This window comes from Dermacentor variabilis, chromosome 1 (assembly GCF_050947875.1).
Source record: "Dermacentor variabilis isolate Ectoservices chromosome 1, ASM5094787v1, whole genome shotgun sequence".
Classification (NCBI taxonomy): domain Eukaryota; kingdom Metazoa; phylum Arthropoda; class Arachnida; order Ixodida; family Ixodidae; genus Dermacentor; species Dermacentor variabilis.
Genome location: NC_134568.1, coordinates 243860827 through 243883990, shown reverse-complemented (window position 1 = coordinate 243883990; position 23164 = coordinate 243860827). Strand labels below are relative to the sequence as shown.

General features: G+C 47.8%; 1 protein-coding gene across 1 annotated transcript in view; it reads left to right on the top strand.

Annotated features, from left to right (window-relative positions):
• The window catches only part of zfh2 (Zn finger homeodomain 2), a 357387-nt gene that overhangs the window by 155156 nt on the left and 179067 nt on the right, over nucleotides 1-23164 (top strand). Inside the window, exon 3 of the mRNA XM_075672530.1 lies at nucleotides 1215-1291. The gene's annotated coding sequence lies outside the window, so the exon portion shown is untranslated. The remainder of the gene's footprint in view (nucleotides 1-1214; nucleotides 1292-23164) is intronic.

Sequence of the window (23164 nt, the reverse complement as noted above, 5' to 3'; positions counted from 1 at the left end):
TTAACACTTGTCGCTTCACAATGAAATAAGATATTTACTTAAATGCTATTCAACGCACTTCCAAATTCACTGAAATTTATCAAAATGGGTACAATGAACATCAAGTCGCGCAAATCACTTGGCACTTAAAAATTAAATTCGTAACTCCTGTAAATACGCCTCAACAGCATCTTCAAAGTCGGTGACATCTTTCAGGACAACAATAGCGTTTAGCAGTTTGTTCTACATTTCTATCACATCCGGGAAAAACGAACATCGAAATGTTTCACTATTAGTTCGGTAAAGTTTTATGACGTAGTCGTGGTTAGTTGAAAGCCTTGCAGCGCTAGTCAATAGCAATGGTCTATCGGAAAATGAGGCAGTGATATAATTAGAGTACATTATTGAAGCAGTGGACGTACGCATGCATACATCTGTGTTTGTGTGTTTGTGTGTTTGTGTGTGCGTGTGTGCGTGCTTGCATGTCAACATCCGTATCTAGTTATACGAGATGGTCATATGGGATTATTATATGTGAAGGTTACGGGCTATATTATTACCCCTCGCCCCTTTCTTTGTTTGCAGGGGAGAGGGAGGGTCAAGGGGATCAGGGAAATGACATCCAAGTACATGACATTTAACATAAAGGTGGCCGGTATTGCGGCTTAAGCATTACCAATATTGTTGGCATTAATACGTCCACAAGCTACTAGAAAAGTGGAACTCACTTCAAAACTGTACCTTTTATAGCCTGTCTTTCAGTGTTTCTTTTTTTCTGAGAGTCTAAAATGGCTTCGTGAAAAAAGGGCTTGAACATTGCAATTGTTCAGTATCTTTCTGTGCTAGGGTTTCAACCCCTTGTTGCATTTTCAGGTTCTGCGCTTCGATTTGCCTGAAAGCTATACTAGCGCTTTCTTTTTATATGAATTCATTTAAAACTGCGTACGCGGTTTCTTTGCTTTTTATCAACAAAATTGTCTTAGGCCACACAGCGTTTATTTGCTGGGTAATTGATGTACCGTATTCGTGATAAAGGGTGAGGGTTCATTAGCTACCTGGAAAAAATAATCTACAATCGCGTCGCAAGGTTGGTCCAACATAGCAGCGTGATAGAATGAATATGTATATTACTGTTCAATGCACCGTGAACATTGACATTGCAAAATTTGCTCGGCAGGTTGAGGTCGAAAATGTATCGCCAATTGCTTTGCTAATTGTTTCCTTTGCTCGTGCAGCCCTTTACAAGGATACGGCGTCGGATCGAGCCAGATGTCTCCGACCTCGTGACAGCAAGTACGTCGGTGCCTAAATGGTGAGTGCTCTCTCCCTTCGCCATTACGGCGCGCCTTCTTTAACTGGTCGGTACTCTGGAGGAATGAAAGGGATGATAACGGGTCTGGATTAGATACTTACACTGATTTATACATCAATTACCGCATTATATTTGCTGTCTGTCGTTGTACTTCCTTATTTACTCCTTTATTCTTGCGTGTTTTATTTTATTTATTTTTTACTTTTTATTCTTTTTTCTGGTTCGCATTATCCAAGAAACCTTTCAGTTTTCAGCGAAACTAAGTCCAAATGAAAACTGGAATGTTTATTGGGATCATGACTTTTTTTCTGTCTTTTTTTTTGCGTGTACTGTGATCTAACGGTTTGAGTTAGTCGTTTGTTTTCTGCTCCAACCGGGTACGTATGTTTTATGCCATCGGCTTACCTAATCAGTGCAACGCTCCTGGGTGCTCTTGAATGTTTCTGAAACCGTTCGGTTTCACAACAAAGCCGACTCTCTTGGCCCCAGTCGGCATCCTCGCCTCAGGTTCTAAAAAGCACTGGCGCAGAAGGTTGTGGGTCAGTTCTACCAAGGGGTCTCGGCTAAGCGTTGAAGGCTATGAATGCGCCTCTTCAATTCCAGAGGTCTACGGGCCTGCGCGATAAGTGATAGACTGTCGCAATGCTGTACGCTGTGTCTGCAGTGCACACTGCCCTCGGATTGGGCGCTCACGGGAAGACTACAAATGAGGCTGTGCATGGTGATATGAGCTAGACAAGTTTTGAAGTGAGGGAAGCTCAGGGTGAAATGAATTTTGAAGAACAAGTGTGGAATATGAAAGAAAGTAAATTGGTTGCGAGAATGTTCAGGTATTTGTGCAGGAAAACATTGATTCACAGTGGAGAGAAAAATTGGGAAGCTTACTAGAAAGTAGGCCACGAAGAAATCCCGGGATCCTAGCCACAGACAGCTTCGCTGTAATACGGGAGCGATAGCGGGTCTGCATGCACCTTCATATGGGCAACCTTTAAGAATTTGTGACGAGCAAGTTGCGCTACATGCCCCGTGATGTTCCGATTTGCTTAGCTTTGGCTGTTTTGTTATGTCACCTGCTCTTTACTGATCGATTTATTACAGCGAAGCTGTCTATGGCTAGGATCCCGAGATTTGTTCGTGGCATAATGTCGACAGAAAACTATCATCATCAATGGCTCATACCCCCAAATGCAATGGCTTATACACCCGTAAGGCAGAGGCTACAAGCACTCAAGAAAGTGAAGCGAACAGTGCATATATTGGAATCACGCATACAACATGAAGAACAGCGAAGGTTTCAATAAAGAACAAGCTCAGAACAAGCATACGAACCACCTGATTGATGATTTAGGTGCTCCTGTGCCTGCATGCAAAGCGAAGCACGTAGCGCTCCCCGCATACGCTTCCCAGTAAAGATTACTGTGGCGCAAGCTGCCGCGGCTACGGTAGCTTGACTGTAGCATACGAAGCAGGGAGTGACGTAACCACACTTTCGTATGTAAAAGAAGGACCTGCTTAATAACTGATTTGTGTTGTGACATTGCTATGGGAAGGCCGCGTGTAGTGAGGACTCCTGAAGAGCAGCGTGCATACGATGCACGGTGAATTTCTCTTCTCTCTGGTCCACTCTTTGTAGGTAGGTGTACGAAGTAGTGGCGCAAGCTAAGTCGCAGACCGTAAAAACATCTTAGGCTAATATTTAGGTAAAGTGCATGTGAATGTCGCTACGTGAATAATTTCAAGCTACGTCGCAATGTGTAATATTTACAGTTATTTACAGATTCGCTGTCCAACCACCTTCACAGCGTGGATTAGAGACCAATATTTTTTATCAATTGGGACACTTTGGCAGGCTTTTTTCGCCTGCTTTTTTTTTCACAAACTATCAACTCTTGAACAATAAGGGAACGATGACACAACGTCAGTTAACGCGTTACAGCAATCACAGCAGTTTCGCATGTGCGTATGTGGGCAAGAAAGACACAGCGCAGAGGAAACAGCAGGGTCTACACTTTCTGTAATTGGACACACGCCACTGAAAACGTCACGAATAGAACTTCATCGCGTCACTGCGTAACAATTTTTAAACAATAAATAAATAAATAAATAAATAAATACGAAACCCTGCTGGTGTTTTGCATTTTCTACAACGGACAAACTAGCAAAGAAAGAACGTAAAACACACTCACGAGATGGGCAAGAAATTAGTTCTGTAAAAAATAAGGGAGAGCATATTTCGTTTTTTCGACGCTAAAGAATTATAAAAACAAATGCACAAACGCACGCGCACGCACGCATGCTCGCGCGCATAGAGACGCAGAGAGGCAGAAATAGGGAGAGAAAATATGATTGCCGTGAAATAGAATAGTAATTTAGAAGTCATCAAAAATAGAAAAAGCTGGTGACGCATAGCAGTAAGAGTGTGTTGTTAGAGTGGAAAGTCGAACAGAGTAAAAAAAAAAAAAGCTTTTCTTTTGTGCCGAAAAATGTACCACCGCGAGCGAACGCTTGCAGCGGACGACATCGAAAACAATTTCTTTTTCTTCTGTTGCTGCCGTGTTGCGCGATATTGGGACAAGCAGTGCGTTACACAAATACGCGCAGGGGTGTTGTGTCGCTTGATTTCAGGTTGCATATCTAACGTACAAAGAAAAGGAAATACGCAGACTTCAGCGATTCCTCCCACTGTGAGCTCATTTAATGAGACATCAGCAGTGTCTCACAGACACTGCCGCAGGAGCATGAACTCGATCCTCAGTGCCAGTGGTGGGCAATGTTCTGTTTCTGTTCGCCGTATCGTGAGGGTGACGCTGACGATAAGGAGCTGGCCTGACGACGATCGTCGTCTTCGGCGTGACGGAACGGATGGTCGGACAGAGCCAACCAAGTTGCGACCAGTTAACTCCTGTTGCAGTAAAAAAAGAATGTTTTTTCGTCTGTGGTCTCCGTGCATATCTGCATATCGGTCACGGAAAGATGGAGACTTAATTTATCAACAGTAGGCGAACATGGAAGGCCTCAGCCAAAGGTCAACCTTTCGACCAAGGGACACGTCGAAGTCCTCTTGCCCTGTCGAAGACAAGTCACTCTGCCGAAACGCTGTTTCTGGGCCGCTAGTGTCAGGTAGTCTCGTGCCATGACAGATGGGTTGGTAGTGATGCCGCTTATTTTTTATTGCGATAGCATTTATATGGACACTCCAGGCGAATTTCTACCGCCGCCGTTGGCGCCGCCGTGATTCCCAGTGTAACATCCTGCGATAACATCGCGGCCGCGCGCCGTATGCTGTAGGTGCGAGCGAAGGCTTGCGAGGGTGAGCCGAGAAGTATGGTGGCGTGATGCGGTGGTGTCTTCTCGCGCTTGCAACAGAGGAAGGCGGGAAGGGTGCGCGCAAGGGGGGCGGGGGGGGGGAGGAGCAGCGGGGATATGTGCGCGCGCTAAGAGGGGAGGGGAGCGGCTTCAACGGGGCAGTTAGCGCGCATATCCTCTTCGACTCCACCTGCGACGGCTGAGCCCGGCCGCTAGCTTCCTATCTTAGAGGCAATCTGCGCTGGGTTCGAAGGCTAGCCGACCGGATATAGCTGATGGCTTCGTGTGCGCTTTGTTGTCGCGTGCCTAGTTTCGCGTTGAAGCGAGAAGTAGCAGGAAAGGGAATTCGCTCGCCGCTGCTGCCGCTCATCATGCCAGCGTTCTGGCAGCGAGTGCACGTGGTCATCGAGTGAGATGTGTTCATGCTAGCCTGTGCGCGCGTGGCAACGAGCCTGTTAACTTAGTTGGTAAGCGAATGTTCATAGCACCTTATGCAGCTGATAAACTGACTACCCTTACTTCGAATAAGTGTCCAATAATTTGCTATCGCTAACAATGCTTTACCTATCGGGCGAAACTGGGACTTTTTCGACCTGCTGGCAGAATCAGCTGTGAAGATACCAATAAAGTGTGGGTGGTATCTCCGAGACGCCAGCCATTATTTTGCAAATGCCAGCCATGAATCGAACAAGAATGTAGATAGAGGCTCGCCGATTCAAGAGAACATGACGAGTAAAGAATATAAGCCAGAGGCTTTATATGCGGGGCCTGCACGAGAAGGAGAGATTGGAAGAGCAGTGCGCTGAGGGCTTTCAAAGTGCTCTGGAGGTGAACGGGCGGAGAAAGGTAAAAGGTTACTTGCTCCTTATTGCATTGTCCTGCCAGAGCATTGTTGGGTCAGAGCCAACCGAAGGAACTCTGAAGGCAGAAGCCAAAAGGGAGGTGGTGTAGCAGCGTGTGTGTTGGGGGGGGGGGGGCGTAGGTGCTAAATATTTTCGTATTTGGTATGTGGTATTTTAGATTACTGACTAGATCGAAAAAAGTGTGTTCTTGAATACAGTAAGTGAACTGAAAGCAAGATTTAGCTGCAGTTGTTGCTGGGTGCGGTACAATTTATAATAATCAATGTGTCCTGCCATATGGACGTTATTGTGCAGTGAGCGTAGTAATGGTACGCTAGCATAACAACAACCTGAAATATTGAGCAGTAAGAAGTGCCAGTGTGAGTTGGTTGTGGCAGAAATTACATTGTGGGATCAGGTTCAGACGACAAATAAGATTATATGACTGTTCCAATATTGAAGAAAATCCAAGCGCTTCTACTTCACCTGTACATCCGTTACATTGCCTGAAACAGCATTCAAGTTGGGTACTGGTTGATTTGGTTAGGATTTTTGTCTGAGCAGCATTACCGGCTGGTCTGCATAGTGGATGATATGAATGCAGTAAAATCACTTGAAAAGAGTCATTGTTAGTACACGAGCCCAGAGCTTTGTCTTTCATTGTGTATTTCAGAAATGTAAAGTAAGACATTTGCTGTCTTGCCACCTTCAGAAAGTTGTGAAGCAACTTTTCTCCAGAACCACCAGTCTCTTCACAAATATTATCATTCTTCTTTGTGTGTTGGTTTGTTGCACAAAACAGACGTTGCTACAGCCGCGCAAGAGTACTGCCGGCATTTTCACCATCTGAACTCTGTAATGCAGCCCGGAAGGGGCTTACCGTGTCTGAACCAAAACGGAATATCAGATTATTTTCAACGCTCTGACCTGAACGCTTTGGATTCGTTCATTGGACAATGCGTAGTTTGACGCCACGGTAACCTGATCTAGCGTGCATATAAGAAACCGCACAGACTTATGCGGCGGCAACGTAGAATGCATTTTAGACGTAACGTTGGTACGTCTGGTTGACGTTGAAGGATGCTTACGGTGAAATCGTGGTTGGAATGTGTTCCGAGTGGCTGCCGCTTTTACATGCAACATAAAGAACATAAATTCAGCCACGATAACAACGTTCGCATCGCCATGTGTGAAAGAGCCGCTCTGTTACCACGATAAATATACGTCGAAAATATGTTCCGTGTTCTTGCCTTTTAATAGGTGTCTCGTGGCACGACTCTGACTTGCCTTGACTCCTTTCTCCACAAATTCCTCATATTCACGCTCCACTGTTCGAATATTGTTAACACATTTCCTTCAATGTCCATGACAGCGATCGCGTGCCCACGGTCAGGCTCTGTTACGTAATATTTTCCTTCCATACTTTCACAGTCAGCAAGGTATTTCTCATAGAAGGAGAATTCATAGCGCGAGACATTGCCCGGAATATTTAGCATTTTTTTCTCTGTGCACCTAGGAACGTTCTCTCAAAGGTTTTTCCGCATGAAACTTGGTCAGAGGCAAAAGGAAAGATGCCGTGTTCGTAAGTGACGTGCCACATGTTCTCGGCTAGCACGCATCGGTCAATAAAGTATCCTGCAGTGAATGTATAGGTACAGAATCCCGAAACCATTTCGAACAGCGCATAGTAAGGGCAGTTCCGAATGGTTCAAAAAGACGGAGTGACGATCCGTCTGGCTGCTGCTGAAGCCACAAGACTGGCGGCAGCGAGACATTCGCACGAATCGCTGATAGCTCGCGCCACCGCGACGGGAGCCAATGGAGGAGATCAGAAGCCCTCCACGGAACGTCTATGCAGTTACGCCAAGTAGGAAGCGACATCCTGGCGACACTCGCGTGCAAGTCTGGCAGGCGCGCAAGCGCAGGCCTTGGGTCGGAAGATGAAGTACGGCCGCGCGGCATGAACGCGCAGAAGTCGGCGCGATATCTCGGGCTCCGCAAACAAGAGAACCGAAAAGCAAAGGCGTGCGGACAAATGGTCGACGAGAGAGCGAGCCGCCGAGACTGCGTTGAACAACAGCCGTGGCAGGACTACGAGACAGAAAAGGAATAAATAAAGCAGGAATGATGCGGGAATTAATAATAATGGCGGAGAAGACTCCAATCATAAGCGCACGGCGCTCCCCTTCGCAGCCGAAATGCGCCTGCCAGTGCAAACGATTGGCTCGCTCGCTGCCGCGCCATTAAGGACATTAGCCCTTCTTGTGTGCTCGGCTCCGTCTGTTTGTGCGTCTCCCCGATGTCTGTGCGCGGGCAAGCGTGCGCACGCTGCTTCTGTGCGGCGCGAGTCTGGGCTCAGCCTCATGCGGTTTGCCATTAGTCCAATAATCACCCGTCCATTCCTCTTTCTTTCCTTTGCCGCTGCAGTTTTCAATTCCACCGCGCCATTAACTCCCTTTTCTTGGGAAGAAGACCAGCGTGTGCACCGATCCGCCGCGTGGCAGACCTCTTCGCCGGCGCTAAGGCTTACTGGCTTCGCTTCTTTTAAGAACACCCCGCACCGGTAAAATCACGAGGCAATCCGAGTATCACTGCAGGCCCTTCTAGAACTGCACTCCCATCTATACCACTTCTTTCTTCAGTGGGCATCGTCAAGAAGATGGCACCCTTTCATGGTCGAGCAGAACCTGCAGTTCGCGCCGATCGAGTCGGTCTGAGATATACTAGTACATGCGATTAACAAAGTAGTATCATGTCATTCCTTTCTTTTCGCTCTCTTTAATTAAGATTAAGAGTGATCTCCGGGTATGCGCACATGAACCTCGACATGGATGAAGCTAAAGGAAACGAATGAAACTGGTCATGACTTATATAATGTCTCAAAAAAGCTGCTAGAGTGTTTCTGCATTAATTTTACTGAGACAGCAGAAAGCTAAACTGGGTTTGGTTTGTCCGTCTGTCCGTCACGTCTTCATACCGCCCTTGTCTAGACCAGCTCCTCACCCTCAGTTTCACCTTCCCCCCCACCGTATGGCACAGAAAAACAAAACTTCGCCATGCTGGCTATCGAACTCCTGCACCTGTGGCAGTGTGTACTATGAGGCGGGACGCGCTAACCATTGAGCTACGGCTCTTTTTCTTTCTTTCATGGTATTTATTTCAGGCACAAACGACTAATTACTGGAAGCATAAGCAGACAAACTAGCTAATGAGTCTCTTCCACTTGCACCGGGCGACGCAGACACATACACAGAGCACCACGGAGTTCCTATTCATCCTTTAAACGTGCCGCTCAGGCAACGGTCGATCTTCACACGGAACACTAAAATGGGGGTAAGAATAAACACCTGACAAATACAGCTGTCCGTATATCTATACAGTCGGCGCCATGCAGTCTCTGAAAATGGCGGCGTTTCTGCATGCATCTCGGAGGTCACAGTATACGCAATAAGGAGGATCTTTTTCAGCCGTGTGCTATGGGACCTCCTGAATAAGTACGCCTATGCTTGTATTTGTTTACGAGTAAAGATTGATTGATTGATTGATTGATTGATTGATTGATTGATTGATTGATTGATTGATTGATTGATTGATTGATTGATTGATTGATTGATTGATTGATTGATTGATTGATTGATTGATTGATTGGACAAAACGACCTTGTACGCGCCGCAAAAAAGTTCTTCTTGAGAAGATGGCGGTGTGCGATGGGAGAACCTGCTGCTATCACAGTAAATGAATGCAAAGCCGGAGGAATCACTGAAGTCTGCTGATATTCATCCGAGTTCTTCTACAGCGTTCAGTACTGTATGTTTGTGTGTGTGTGTGTGTGTGTGTGTGTGTGTGTGTGTGTGTGTGTGTGTGTGTGTGTGTGTGTGTGTGTGTGTGTGTGTGTGTGTGTGTGTGTGTGTGTGTGTGTGTGTGTGTGTGTGTGTACATGACACAACAAGTAAAAGCGAACGTCCTTTGTTAGCCCTCAAGCAGTGATCCTAACTTAAGGCGCGTACGTCAATCTTGTACTTCCCCCACGGAGACAAATATAAATCTTTGGTTTATATTCGATGACCCAGAGAAATACAGTCGGCGTTAGTAGTTTACGGAATGCGAGTTGCGTGAGAAACCTTCGCTTCTGCTCAGTTCGGGCATGCTGCCTCTAAATGTGCCCTCTATCTCTTCTCCCCATCTTTCATCCCCCCATCCCGCTCCCATGTGTAGGGTAGCAAACCGGTTAGTCAAAACTGGTTAACCTCCCTGCCTTCCTTCTCCACTTTTTCCTTCCTTCCTTCCTTACCATGAGTTGTTCACACCTACTACTGCAAGCCGCAACTCCCAATTTCAGGCACCGTGCTTAAAATCCTCGGAAATTCACCTTTTCGTAATCCCGCACACCGCAAACTTTTTACGCCTATGGTAGATTACATTAAAAAGGTAGATGTATCGTAAGGTGGAAAATAACGTAAAACGCGACAAATATCTTCCTAACCTGGATTTAACGAAGAGTTCTAAGTTATGTCGACAAGCGAGAAAAATTCTCTACGAAGAATTGTAGCCGTTTCTTGTAGCTCGTAAACCCAACAAAGACCATGGGGGCTCACCTCTATCTCCCGATAAGACAGAAGACAACTCTCAACGCTGCAGCATTCCATCAGCATTGGTGAATAGGAAAATGACATTGCATTTGACAAATTGTCACTACTACAGTGTATCTGTAGCCTCAAATGTCAAGGGAAATAAATATGTTCTATTGTAATTGCCCTTTTAGAATTAAGTGCGTGACAACTGACAAGAAATTCTTCATCCAGATAGAACGTCTTCAAAAGCTAAAGACAATTATACATCCATAGTAGCCACTTACCTAGAAGCAATAATGTCCGTTTGAAGTTGTTCCGCTAACAAAACTTATTTGCTCATAATTACAATGCCGCATAAAATTACCAAGGCGCAAGTCAGGCCTACGAGGTACATGTCCGAGTACATCTTAATAACTATCGTGCAATATTTTTCGGTTAATGTCTTTGCTTTCAGCATTTATTCTATGCAGAAAAGAGAGAGGCAGGCACTGACGTTCAGGCAGAAGCTATACATATGTCGCCTTAACGTGAAGACTGACTTCACAGATCACATTATCGATATATGCGTCTGTAAACTGCTTTATTTCTGCTGTCAGCCGGTAGCCAACATGCGTCGTGCATCACCAACGGCGATCGCAAGAGACGGCGTGAGATTGAAGACACTAACCGTTCTTTAATCGTACACTATGCTAGGGTTTCACACACCCTTCACAAGAATTACAGTCACACGCCTTCCTACACAGTTATCGCACGGCTGCGTAAAATAATGTGCACAAATATCACTTGATCCACAGACTGCCCACTGCACAATTGAAGTGGCTTAAAGATTGATTGTTCTGTCATCCCGAATGCAGATAGAAGCGTGAAGGCGCCGAAGAGCCAACGCCTTCATAAAAATGCTCCTGCCTGGCTTATTTGCTACAAGGTAATTCAGGCATTTTGTTTTGCAACTTGCCACTCGCGCGTTCTATTAGTTCAGTGGTAAAGTCGCTTCGTTATTTGTTTATACTAACGACATTAACGAGTAACTTAGTGACACTTGCAAATGCAGCTACTTTTCTGGCTTAAGTAACTGTAACTTGACACATTTAATTTTTTAGCAGTAACTTTCTTGTGACTGGCCAGCGGTGGCTTCCACTCTTTTCCAGTTTTCGTTTCAGGCAGTCTGCGCATATTAAGCAGCACCCGAACAGGCATGCTCTGACTTTTTGCATGCCAATGAGGTTTTCAAAGACGGGTGTCAAAATCAGTTAAAAGTACTCTGCACTACTTTCTAATGAATGATCGTCACTAATTATGGGCTTTTCGCAGGTGGCAGCTAGGTGCACGCAATAAATTATTTGTCGCGCCCCTCTTGTTTATATCCTGACCGGGAAAATGTCCGCGTACCTGAGAATAGGCGCCACTTGCACTAAGAGCGAGATAGGACAAGGGAAAAGAAAGATGCAAAATTGATCGGGGCCGGTATTCACAAGTGTTCTCAGGCGACAGCTGTTCGTAAGAGGAAATACCAGCCAATCGTCATAATTATTATTATTTATTGACAAGTTTACAAGTTTACTGCTTCAAGGTGATTGCAAGTTGTGACCGACATGAAATACAAAAGGTCATTATTACTGAAGGCTGCAGGCCAAGAACACTTGCGAACGAAAATCTTTGTGAATTCGGCGTCAGAAGGGCATCCGGTTTGTTAACCTCCAAGGTACACACTACAGCCTCAATACACTCTGGTCCATTGACAACTGGCGGCAATTTGCTTGGCTTTCTTTGGCCATTGCGCCATTAAAAACCACACGTCATCACCGAGGTGAACGCGACATCATAAATAGGAGATAACTTTCAAGTGCTGAGCAGTTGCGACGCAGATTCTATTTTCGACAGTTTCTGCTGCCGCGTGAGTCAGTTATGACGTTTGTGGGAGCCATTCCCTCATCTTGTTATGACGAAAAGCGCTGCTGCCCATTTGAGCATGACAAACTCCCAAGGCCTGAGACAAGCAGCGTCACAGAACAGCAGCAGTGCTCCCCGCTTCATTTTTTTCGCAGGTGGCAAAGGGACCACTTGCTCTTAGCTTGTCTCAGGCGCAGGCAGTGTCCAGCTCCTGTCGCGCACAAGAACACATCCGCGCGGGCCGGAAAATAACGCCGCAAGAAAAACAAAGAACAAGGCTGAAAATAGCGCCATCAACAAAGCGTATCAACGGCTGCGCTGGGCGAGATTGATGTCCCACATGTGTTTTTCGAGAGAATGGCTGGAGTACCGCGCGGCGCACGCCTGCAGAGATCGCAGAGGTAAATGATCTCCACGGCTGAAACAAGGCGGGCTGGGCCGCCTGCAAGCGACGCTCTCGGAGTAGCTGCATGTGGGTACAACTGGAGCCGCCGCGAAAGCGGCGGCGGCAGTCGCGCGGAATCGCGCGCGCCGCGTGAAGCGGCTGCACTCGCTGCGCTCAGCACGAATTGTTTCTCTCCGCGATGTTATCGAAACTGTTCTGTATAAAACGACTGACCAGTTTCTGGAGGATGAGTGGCGAAAAATTGCTAACTATGATTTATTTATTTATTTATTTATTTATTTATTTATTTATTCATTCATTCATTCATTCATTCATTCATTCATTTATAAATTTATTTATTTATTTTGTTCATCCCAAGGCAATACAGCGGCTGTGAGAGATACCGTATTGGAGGGTTCCCGATTAATTTAGTTCATCTCGGTTTCTTTAACCTGCACCCAAAACATGGTATACGAGCGTATTTTTATTAACTTCCTCCCTATTAGAAGCCCTAGCCAGGAATCAGTCACTAAGTTAAGCATGGCGTAATGCGAAGACGTGGGTTGGTGTCCCACCTGGGCGTCAGTTGTTGTTTTTTTCGTCCACTTTCATTTGCATTTCTTTATCATTTCTTTAATTCAATTAAGAACTTAAGATAATTTCCCTTATGCTGTCCTTGGTGTCATTGTTTGTTGGCTTCTTATGATATGACTAATAAAAATCCCGCCCTTCGGTTTCCTTTCTTCTAGTTCATTACATAGCGAAGATCTCGAATCCGGCAAGCATTGATGCCTTCAGGTAGCATGTGTGGGTTAATTGGCCAATTGCCATCACCCAGATAGATCACGTACTGCGTGTCGCCTGCGGCAAAAAAAGGATGTTCCACATCCGCCGCCAACGTTTGTGAGTGGTGGCGGTGGCTAACGTTGCCAGGGTTAGTTGTAGTAGATAAACATAAATGCCTCAGAAAGTGGATGGGAAAAGGACGCCGCGGTAGCTAAATTGGTAAGAGCATCGCACGTGTAATGCGAAGATGTGGGTTTGTATCCCACCTGCGGCCAGTTGTGTTTTTCATACATTTTCATTTCCATTTATTTATCATCTCTTTATTAGCATAACTAACTTCAGATAATTTCCCCCATGATGTCCTTGGTGTCATTGTTTGTAGGCTTCTTATAAGTTATGCTCAGCAATACAACGCCATATCCACTCAGTCGCTGCTGTGGCTAGTTAACTATAGCAAAAGAATTGTACCAATGAGAGTGCTGCAAAACTGATAATTAGTCTACGTATAGAGGGATATATCCATCAGTTGAATTGGGCTAGAATGCGTTGTACCACCAGCAGCAAATAGTGGAGAGAAAAAAAAAGAAAACCAGCGCTAATGGCAACATTGGAAGACATGCCGTAAAGAACATCCGTAAATTATTTTAGCGTGCGTGCGTGCGTGCGTATGTGTGTTTGCGTGTGTGTGTGTGTGTGTGTGTGTGTGTGTGTGTGTGTGTGCGTGTGTGTGTGTGTGCGTGTGTGCGTGTGTGTGTGCGTGTGTGTGTGCGTGTGTATGTGTGTGTGTGTGTGTGTGTGTGTGTGTGTGTGTGTGTGTGTGTGTGTGTGTGTGTGTGTGTGTGTGTTTTCTTGGCTCACTTTTCTTTGGCTAACATGACTGCCACTCTTGCGCCAGCAAATTACGAACAGCTTTTAGATAGCAGAGGTTATGTGAACCTGGCCGCTTGTGAGCGCCTCTGAAGGGACTGGCGCATAAGGGCAACAAGCCTACATAAATGCCTTTCCGCCAAAGTAGTGCTGTTGCGCCACTGACGAAACAGCCACGAATGACCTCGTGTTTTGTAACATTCTAATATAATATACGTGCTCGTCAATTTCTTCACACAAATATTGCAGATACGACGGCGATTTGCCGAAGTTGCCTGATATTCTGCACCTGGCCTGTGGTTCTGTACGTTGTCTTCCAGAAGCTTTTCTTGTTTAATTGCATACAACCTAAGGTTCGACCGTTGGCTCGTTGCGCGTCCAGACTGCGAGAGCGCGTCCATAGCTTGAGCTGAGCAGAACGGGCGCATCTGCTGCACAGGCGGCCGTACTTAGAGGTGTCGCAGCCTCCGTCTTGTACGCGGACTGTGTACGAAGACTTAGCTCGGAACCCCCAGAAAGCGCGGCTCTCGCGCAGCCCTGCGCGCCTTCTTCGCACAACAGGGCTGCTGGTCGACGTTGCCCAGGCGCCTGGCGAGGGGGAAGAGCGTTCGGGAGCAGAGCAGAGGCGCGCGCGCGTCGCGATCACTTTCTGGGTGCGCGTATGCAGCCTCCTTCAGCTCATTTCCTTTGTGACCTCAACCTGTGAACCGGACGTGACGAGGACTTGCATAGGCAGCGTGCATCCCCCGTTATGGAGCACCTAACGGAAACCGGCGTCTTATCAGCCGTATATTTCACACGTGGCCCGGCCGATTTCGCATTCTGCGGCGTCGTCCGCCTCACCTCCTCCCCCCACGCCCTCGCGCTGTCATCCGCCGAGGCAGGCGCTCGCTTCCCGCGGAGCCCGAAACGGGGCACGACGCCTCGGCGCTGCCCCGCGACAGGCATTGCCGTGCATCCCAAAAAAGGCGCATAAATAGCCCGCGTCGGACGCAAAAACAAGCGTATATCGCGCGATCTGCGAGATAATGCGGCCCGAAAAACAAGACTTCACGGCGAGGAATAAGGACGCGCCCCTCCTCTAGTGCGCGCGCACTTATCAGCGTCGACTGGCGGCGCGGTTACGTGAGGTCCGCAGGGAATGGCGGCTAATGGCTCAGGTGCGCCGCTGCTTCTCGCTACGGCGGGGACGCCGTCATTGCTGTCATCGCCTCCGCGCGATGCGCCTGTCGGGAAGCGAGAATGCCGTCGCACTACTCGGCGCAACCGTCCGCGAACTGTCGTTGTCTAGCAGCGATGCAGGACAATACCTAGTCCACGCAGCTCACTACGCGCAATGAGGATCCAGTTCACTTAATGTCCTTCGACGAAAAAGTGGGGACTTGCGTCCAGTGCACTACGTTTATCTTCTACCGAGCCAGTGCGATCGTGCACGAGTTTTATTTTTATTTTTAGCACAGATGAAAGCATAAAATAGCCGAAGAGACCAGAAATGCTTGCTAAGAGCAAATAACGTGTAACCTCATTTGCCGCCATTTCCACTTTCGTAGGAAGTGTAAAACCTGGAAATCAAGTCCTATAGCGAATAGCCTCGCCAATCGTGTTGAAGACGTCTTAACATCGCGTTCTCTGCCGAGCAAGGAACTCTGTTTATCTAAGTCTAACAATAAAGCTGTGTAATTAGTTTACCCAGCCCCACAGGCTTCATAGGAAGGCCATAAATTTGTGCCCAACAGAAGATATATATATATATATAAAGAAAAAGTGAGGTGGTGGTGAGGAGCAGCCAATTTGCGCTAATAAATATGTCACGAAGTGAAAGAAGAAGAAAAAAAGTGCCCAGAGAAAGAGAAATCGTAAGTTATGTGACACGAAGAAAAAAACCTTAGAGCAGGACAACACAGAGTGAAAGCCGCCCAGAGAACGCGCGCACAACAGACACACGGGTCTTGAATTGCACCCAGACAGGCGCGGCATGGCTCGCAAAAGCGTCCCAGAGCCTCGAGAGACACATACACACACCGCGAGCGGGGCGCAGCGCGCGAGCCCCAATAAGTCACGGGGGCTCCCGGATGCGGCGAGGCGCACTCCGAGGAGGCATCCTGGGCGTTGGACGGCGCTCTTTCTCGCCGACTCCGGCCGAGCTGCCTTGGGGGGAGACTCGAGGGGGGGGGAGGGGAGGGGGGTGTCTTCGCACTTAGCGAGGGGTAAACAAATTTAGGGTCTCTGCGCGCACCTCCAACCGCGGGACCCCGCGGTGGCAGCCTTGCCTGGACAGCATCAAACGCGTCCGATGCACGTCGCCCGCTGCTTCCCCCGCCCCAAAATACTTCGAGCGCGGCTGCGTCCGAGCCGCGCCTGCAGCCGGACACGCAGCGACGAGCAGTGGTGCCGAGCTGCCGACGCCGGTTCGCTAAAGCAGGCTTTCGCGTGCGCGGTAGAACGGGGCAATCTTGGACCCGCAGTGCAACGGCTCTACGAGCCGCGAACAAGAAAAAAAGAAAGAAAAAACAGCGCGCAATGTGCGAGACTCTTAAAGAGTGTCCGCGCGAAACGAAACGAGACCGCCATAAGGACGGATGGTAGCTTCTCTCGTCAACCTATGATTGTCGCGGTGAACAAGTCCGGCGTCGCGGGCCCTGCAGCAAGACGTGTTATGAACCGCGTACTGATGTAGCAGTGTGCGTGTGCGTGAGTGCGTGGGTACGTGCGCGTTTGTCTTGTGCCCCTATGAAACTAAGGTCACAATACCATCATTCTACAGATTAAAGGCAAGCAATCAATTTTATCGGAAAATATGTTTTATCAGAAAATATCAAAATAGAAAGATGACATCAGCCGAAACAAAGTAATAAAGTCAGAGAGCTTAAAGCGAAGCTGTGTTCTTTGCATCATTTCATGCTGCGAGAAACTTCATCATTACGGGCACGATGCCCTTCATGCATGTCGATGCACGAACAAAACAGTAATGTAAATGGCAGTATAAAACACGCGGTATACTCAGGTTATCTTCAATAGCTGCAGGAGCACCGCCCCTCTCAGTACAAGCAGATGTCAGTGCAATGTCTTCTTTCAATTCTTGTACAAAGTCTTAAAGATCATAATTTTCCACTTGCTTAAACATCATGGTAAACGCGAAATCGACAGCTCTGGCGTCCAGATTTTCTGGGAAGGTTTTCTTTTTTTCCCCTTGTCTATTGCTGTTCTTACTTTTCGTGCAATTACATAAGCACGTATTTCGAGATGCATATTTGCCTGTTTATAGAAATTTGAGTCAGCCGAAAAATATGCAGGCTGCTGTCCATCAATATGCAGGGTGCCCCACATAACTTGAGCCAAAAATTTCAATATGAAAGCCGTGTTGGAAGCGAATTGAACCGAACGCATACTATTCGCAATAGCCTATGTAGTAACTCAGACAATTTCTTGTTTTCCCGATAACTCACTAATTGATTAAATTTAATTACCCAACTCTTTAATTATTGGCTGAGGACCCCAAGCATGATAGGCAGATTTGTAGAGCACCTTCAGAAACCACCGACTGAGTTGTTTTCTTTACGATACGTCTCACGTAGTCCTTTTTCCGGGTTGCAAAGACAGCCCGCGAAATATGAAAGAAGCCACGTGACTGAGCGTTTGCGCAGTGGTATCGTGCTGCTGTCAAGAGTGCGTTCGGTGAACAACGTCGGCTGCATCGTGACTGGCGACTAGGAAGCGGCAGGGCGTTCTTTATCTCATCGGCAGCGATCGGCCAGCAGCATTCATTTTTGCCGTCATCCAACGGGAGCCGACCTTGTTCACTGAACGCCCGCATGAGAGCAGCACGATACCACTGCGCAAGCGCTCCGTCACGTGGCTTTTTTTTTTCATATTTCGCAAGCTTTCTTTGCAACCCGGAAAAAAGGACTACGTGAGACGTATCGTAAAGGAAACAACTTTATCGGTGGTTTCTTAAAGTGATCTACAAATCTGCGTATCATACTTGGGGTCCTCAGCCAATTATTAAAGAAGTGGGGTAATTAAATTTAATCAATTAGTGAGTTATGGGGAAACCAAAAGGAGGAGGAGGAGGAGACAAAGGAGAGGAAAGACAGGGAGGTTAGCCAGTGTAAGTACCGGCTGGCTACCCTGTGCTGGGGAAAGGGGTAAAAATTGTCTGTGTTACTCTATAGGCTACTGCGAATAGTATGCGTTCGGTTCAATTCGTTTCCAACATGCCTTTCATTTTTAAAATCTTGGCTCAAGTTATGTGGGACACCATGTATACTATAGGAGGTATGCACTGAGCTCGACCCGCGAGGCGGCGACAGTGTCACTGGGGCAGCCGCGCCATATTGACCGCCGGGGTGCATCGAAAAAAATGGCAGCGGTCTTACTCGCGCGAACATCTGATCCCTATCTTTTGGCCCACCGTTCGCCTTGTTTTCTTATCCAGTCGCTGATATACAAGCAGGACGTTTCAGTGTCTCGAGCGCAGTGCTGTTCTACGTCTACGAACAGGTCTACGTACAATATTTGCGTATTCGGACAGACTACGCTCCTGCGTGGCCGTGCGTCAACTGAGCTTCGGTGTCGCGGTGAACTGTGCTATGTTCGGATGCAGCAGTCACACAAGAAAGAAACTCGGTGATAGGAATATGTTGTCCAGATTGGGTTCCTCTCGACACGTGGTTATTTCTCTTCTTAACTGCAACCTTAATGTAAAAGAGCACAGCAGCTATGTGCGAGCACGCCTCTGCCAGGCCTGCCTTGCAGGCGCTGTGTGCCACCAGCACCTTGCCGTTTTATTTTGCGAGAAACCATGGTGCGAGTGGCTTTTCTTCGAATGATTGTGATTGACAAACCTGGGAGGGCAAAAAAGAAAGACTGTTTTGGCAAGACCAGAATAATTGACGTAACATAAAAATTACGAAGGCTGTGTAAAATCAGTGTTTAGTTCTCGGGGAGGGGGGGGGGGGGTCTTTTTTTTTCATTGAAGCAAATTTAACGCTATCCTTTGACGACGCAAGTGGACAACGCGGTGTAAATTCCGTAATGAAGGCGATCATGTTACGCGAGCACTTTGACGCGCGGTTGCTGCACCCAGCCGCTCGTCAGATTATTGTGGCCTTCCATCGACTTGTAGGATTTCGATTGCTCGCGGGTCGCGAAGCTCGTTGCATTCGCAGTGTAATCCTTGATGTCTGCGACGTCCACGCGAGGCAGTAGTTCGACATCGCGCCGAAGCTGATCTTTGAGTTAGAGCTGGTCGACACAGTCGCACGAGCGCACTTCGTTTTCATAATGCGATTTTTCTGGTTCACTCAACCCACGCACGTACGTGCTTAGACCCATCGTTGACCTAAGACGTACTACTCGATAGCCAAGTCAGAAAGGCACATTGTAAAGGTCGTTTGACGGTTCGTGCCTATCGGTGGGTCACTTGGCGACGCAGGCCCGCTCGCGTAGGCAGCGCGAACTTGCGACCGCAGTTATGGCGGCCTCCGCGGATGCGGCTAGCGCTCCTAGCGGATGACCGTCATGTGCATACCTCCTATATGTAGTCGCGACGTGTCTGAAAGGCACGAAATGCGTCTTGCCAGTGGATTCGCGCACTTTGTTCCACTATACGTACATATACTGGTGGACGCACGGCAGACACAGTTGTATGTATACACCGTGACCGACTATACACCGCGTGTGCGCGTGCTGCACTGCGTCCTCTTCGCCGCGCAGCTGTTGTTGTCCTTGGTCATTCTACTGCTGCTACAACTTCCGATCTCAATGAAGGCTGCCGTTGTCATTATTATCTCTGTTTTTGCATTTCACCCGCGAGTGTATGCAAAACGCTTGCATCGCGCAGCGCCGTTCACGGAGTTTTACCGCGGGAAGTAAAACTGCCCGTCCTTATTTTGCTCTATTGGCGTTTTGATGCACCCAGACTACGTGTGTGTGTTGCTGCTTTCGTATGCTGTGTGCGCTGAACACGTGTAAATCACATGAGGGTGATTTAACCGAAACGCATTCAGCCTCCCACAAGTTTGCCGGCATTCTCTGGGCGTTAATGGATTCTCGCAACGCGTTCGGCCTTTTCTACTGCGTGAGATTCGAAGACGAGAATGTCGCAACGAGTAAAAACTGCACGTCGCCGCTTGCCTCCCTCTCGCCTCCTGCCTCCTGTTATTTTCCGGTGCCCCATCGGCTTAAGCGTGCCGGCCGGCGTTTTCCTAATGACGCCACGTGGTAGAAAAAAGATTACCGGGAATGCGAACGGAAAGAAAACCTTTTCTCTCTCCTCAAAATGCTGTTTTTCTGCCCAGTTTGCGCGCAAGTACTCCGCACCGTCTCTTGCTTTGAAGAAGCACGTTTCGACTGAGCCTTCCATTCTTGGCGGGCGTTAATTTTGCCGTAGAGTGGCTTTTCGCGAGCCCGCCTCTCCGTGCGCGTTCGTATAAAGGCGCGTCCTTATTGCGCAACGATTGGTTGCACATACTTTGCTCGTATTTGCGACTTTCAGCGACCACGGGCATGCGGCATAAAAAGGGAGTCGATTCTCTGTTGAACATAACAATAAAACAGGCTTGATTTGATTGCCATATCTGCTTTTGGATAGGGTGAGTCTGCTCGCGTGGCATTCACCGATTTTCACACTGTAATTACCTTTCCTTCTTTATGTACGCTTTCGGTAAGCTGCTTGCGCGCTAGAATGCTGCCTACTGTTATAAAATAAGCAAATTTAGCATGCAATAAATGAACTTGTGTGAATTTAGCATGCAATCACTGACTGTAAGTAGACGTACTTCTTGGCATAAGGAAGCGCACACATTCCAGACGTCTTATTCCTGGCCTACCCCAGCGTCTCTCTTTCTATTTAACATTGTGTGTGTATCTGTGCGTGTGGTGGGGGAGGGCTTGGAAAGTTTGGGTTGTCTCAAATTTTAGTTGATCATGGAAAGCTTATGTCAAGAGAAGGTATCCCGTAAACTAAAAGATACGGTGCACGGTACAGTACACTGATGTGGTCTTCCGAAATTCACTAAATTCTTTATTGAAATAGAGCGCCTTATAGCAATTCGCCACGTTCCCTCCTGAACGAAGGCGCCGGCGTACGAAACCAACATACCACCTAAATACTACCACGCGCACGCAAGAAAACATCCAGTGCCGCTTAGGTAGCGTTGAGTCACCGGCGGATGTGTACTGTTAAGGACGGGCCCGCTAACGTGCAAATGTTGCCAGCCAGTTGCGACAGCGGGCGTCAACTTTTCCTAGAACGCCACCGCAAACCTCTAGCCACGGCGTCACTAAGTCGACTGTGTGTGGAGAACAATACGCGCGTCCTCGACTCACCGTCGCTCGAGCCAAGATGAGTGCGACGAAGCAGGCTTTGTGCCTGAATCCGCCAACCTGGTCTGCTGTGAACGAGGGAGTCCCCGAGGGAACGTGGTTCGGGGCCCCTTCCCACGCGCCGTTCGGGACTCAAGACAATGGGCAACTGGCGGCGCGCTGCGGAGGTCAGCTCGGGGAATAAAAGGCGCCTTTCCTCAAGTAGTCCGTCTGAGGTCGGTTGAGGACCGGGAACCTCGCGCAAAGAAGTGTGTGTGTAATCCCTCGCGCAGAGAGGAGTCTCGTATACGGTGCCTGGTCGAACGTTTCCCTCACCTTGGGATCGATTGAGGACCGAGTGTTTATAAACCGCTGTTGTGCAGCTGCTCAGTACTTTGTCTCGCAGTCATGCTAGACTGATGAACTGCAACTTCCTTATGTAGATACTGTAAATAAACCCATATTCCTCGTTCTCAATGAGAAGCAGCCCTTCCCTTCATCAACGCCTTCGGCGTGGATAAGTTGGACGACGGCATGGGCCAGCTACCTTCTAATTCATGCCCGACTCCAATCTTGACAGCTGATTACGAGCGATGGGATTGAGCCCCCAATCCTTACAACTGGTGTCAGCGCTGGGATCGTCCTACAACTCTAACAACTGGCTAACAGCGGTGAGATGGACTTTGCGACGTGGTGCTGTGTCTGCGGTGAGTGCTTGGTTCTTGCTTTGACTTTCTAGGCTTCATTTTGTGGTTCTTCTGTTTAGAACAGTAGGGAAGCTAGATTGTTGAGTGTTAGCTAGGTTGTGTTTTCCTAGCTAGATTTAGCGAGCAGGATCAAGGCAGTAAAGCAGCAATCATGGAGTTAAGGAGACTGCTGAGAGACGAATTGTTGATTGTTGGTGAGGAACTGGGCCTAGATGTACGCAAGGAAATGCTAAAAGCGCAATTATTGGAGATAATTTCCGAACAGACCAGTGAGGAAGAAATTGAAATGGGGTTGGAACTACTGAAAGAAAGAGAGAAACGGGACAGAGAGAGATAAGAACGGGACACAGAAGAACGGGACAGAGAGAGAGAGGAACGCGATAAAGATCACGAGTTAAGAAAAATGCAACTTTAACTTGAAATCAAACGTTTGGAGTTGTCTCAAGGAAGTGAAGGGGCTCTGGGACGATCAAGTGAGGCAGAATCATACCGCATGGTCAGGCTATTAAAGCCATTTGAGGTCGGGACCGACATAGGCTTGTTCTTAAGCAATTTTGAAAGGACTTGCGAGAAGATGAACTTCGGTCCGAGTACATGGCCACAGCGGTTGCTGTCTATGTTGCCGTGTGAGGCGGCGGAAGTAATCGCCAGACTCAGTGCACAGGATGCACATGATTATGCGAAAGTTAAGGCTAGTCTCCTGAAGAAATACCGTCTTTCAGCCGAAGCTTTTCGGCAGAGGTTTAGGAGCTCACAGGCAAGAAAGATAGCGAGGGGTATCCGGAGTTTGCATACGGCTTAAAGGCCAACCTAGTCGAGTGGCTGAAAAGTGCGGAAGCGTACGACAACAGAGACATGATCATTGAATGCATGTGTCTAGAGCAGTTTTACAAAAGCATCCCAGCATCTGTGAAGCTGTGGGTGCAAGACAGAGGGAATGTAAACACTGTGGAAAGGGCGGCTGAATTAGCCGAAGAGTACGCAACGCGTAGAATGTTGAACGCCGAGGTCGGAAATTGGGATGGTCGAAATGGACCGCGGAAAGCATTTCCGTTCAAAAAGGGTTCGCAGACTAGACGATCGGAGCCTGTAGACGTGCAGGAAAAGCCCTCAGAAAATAACGAGGAGAAATCAAACGGGGAAACAATAACAATACTAAAAGAGCAGAAAAGAAAATTCGAATCTTTCAGACCAATCCGCTGCTATGAATGTCA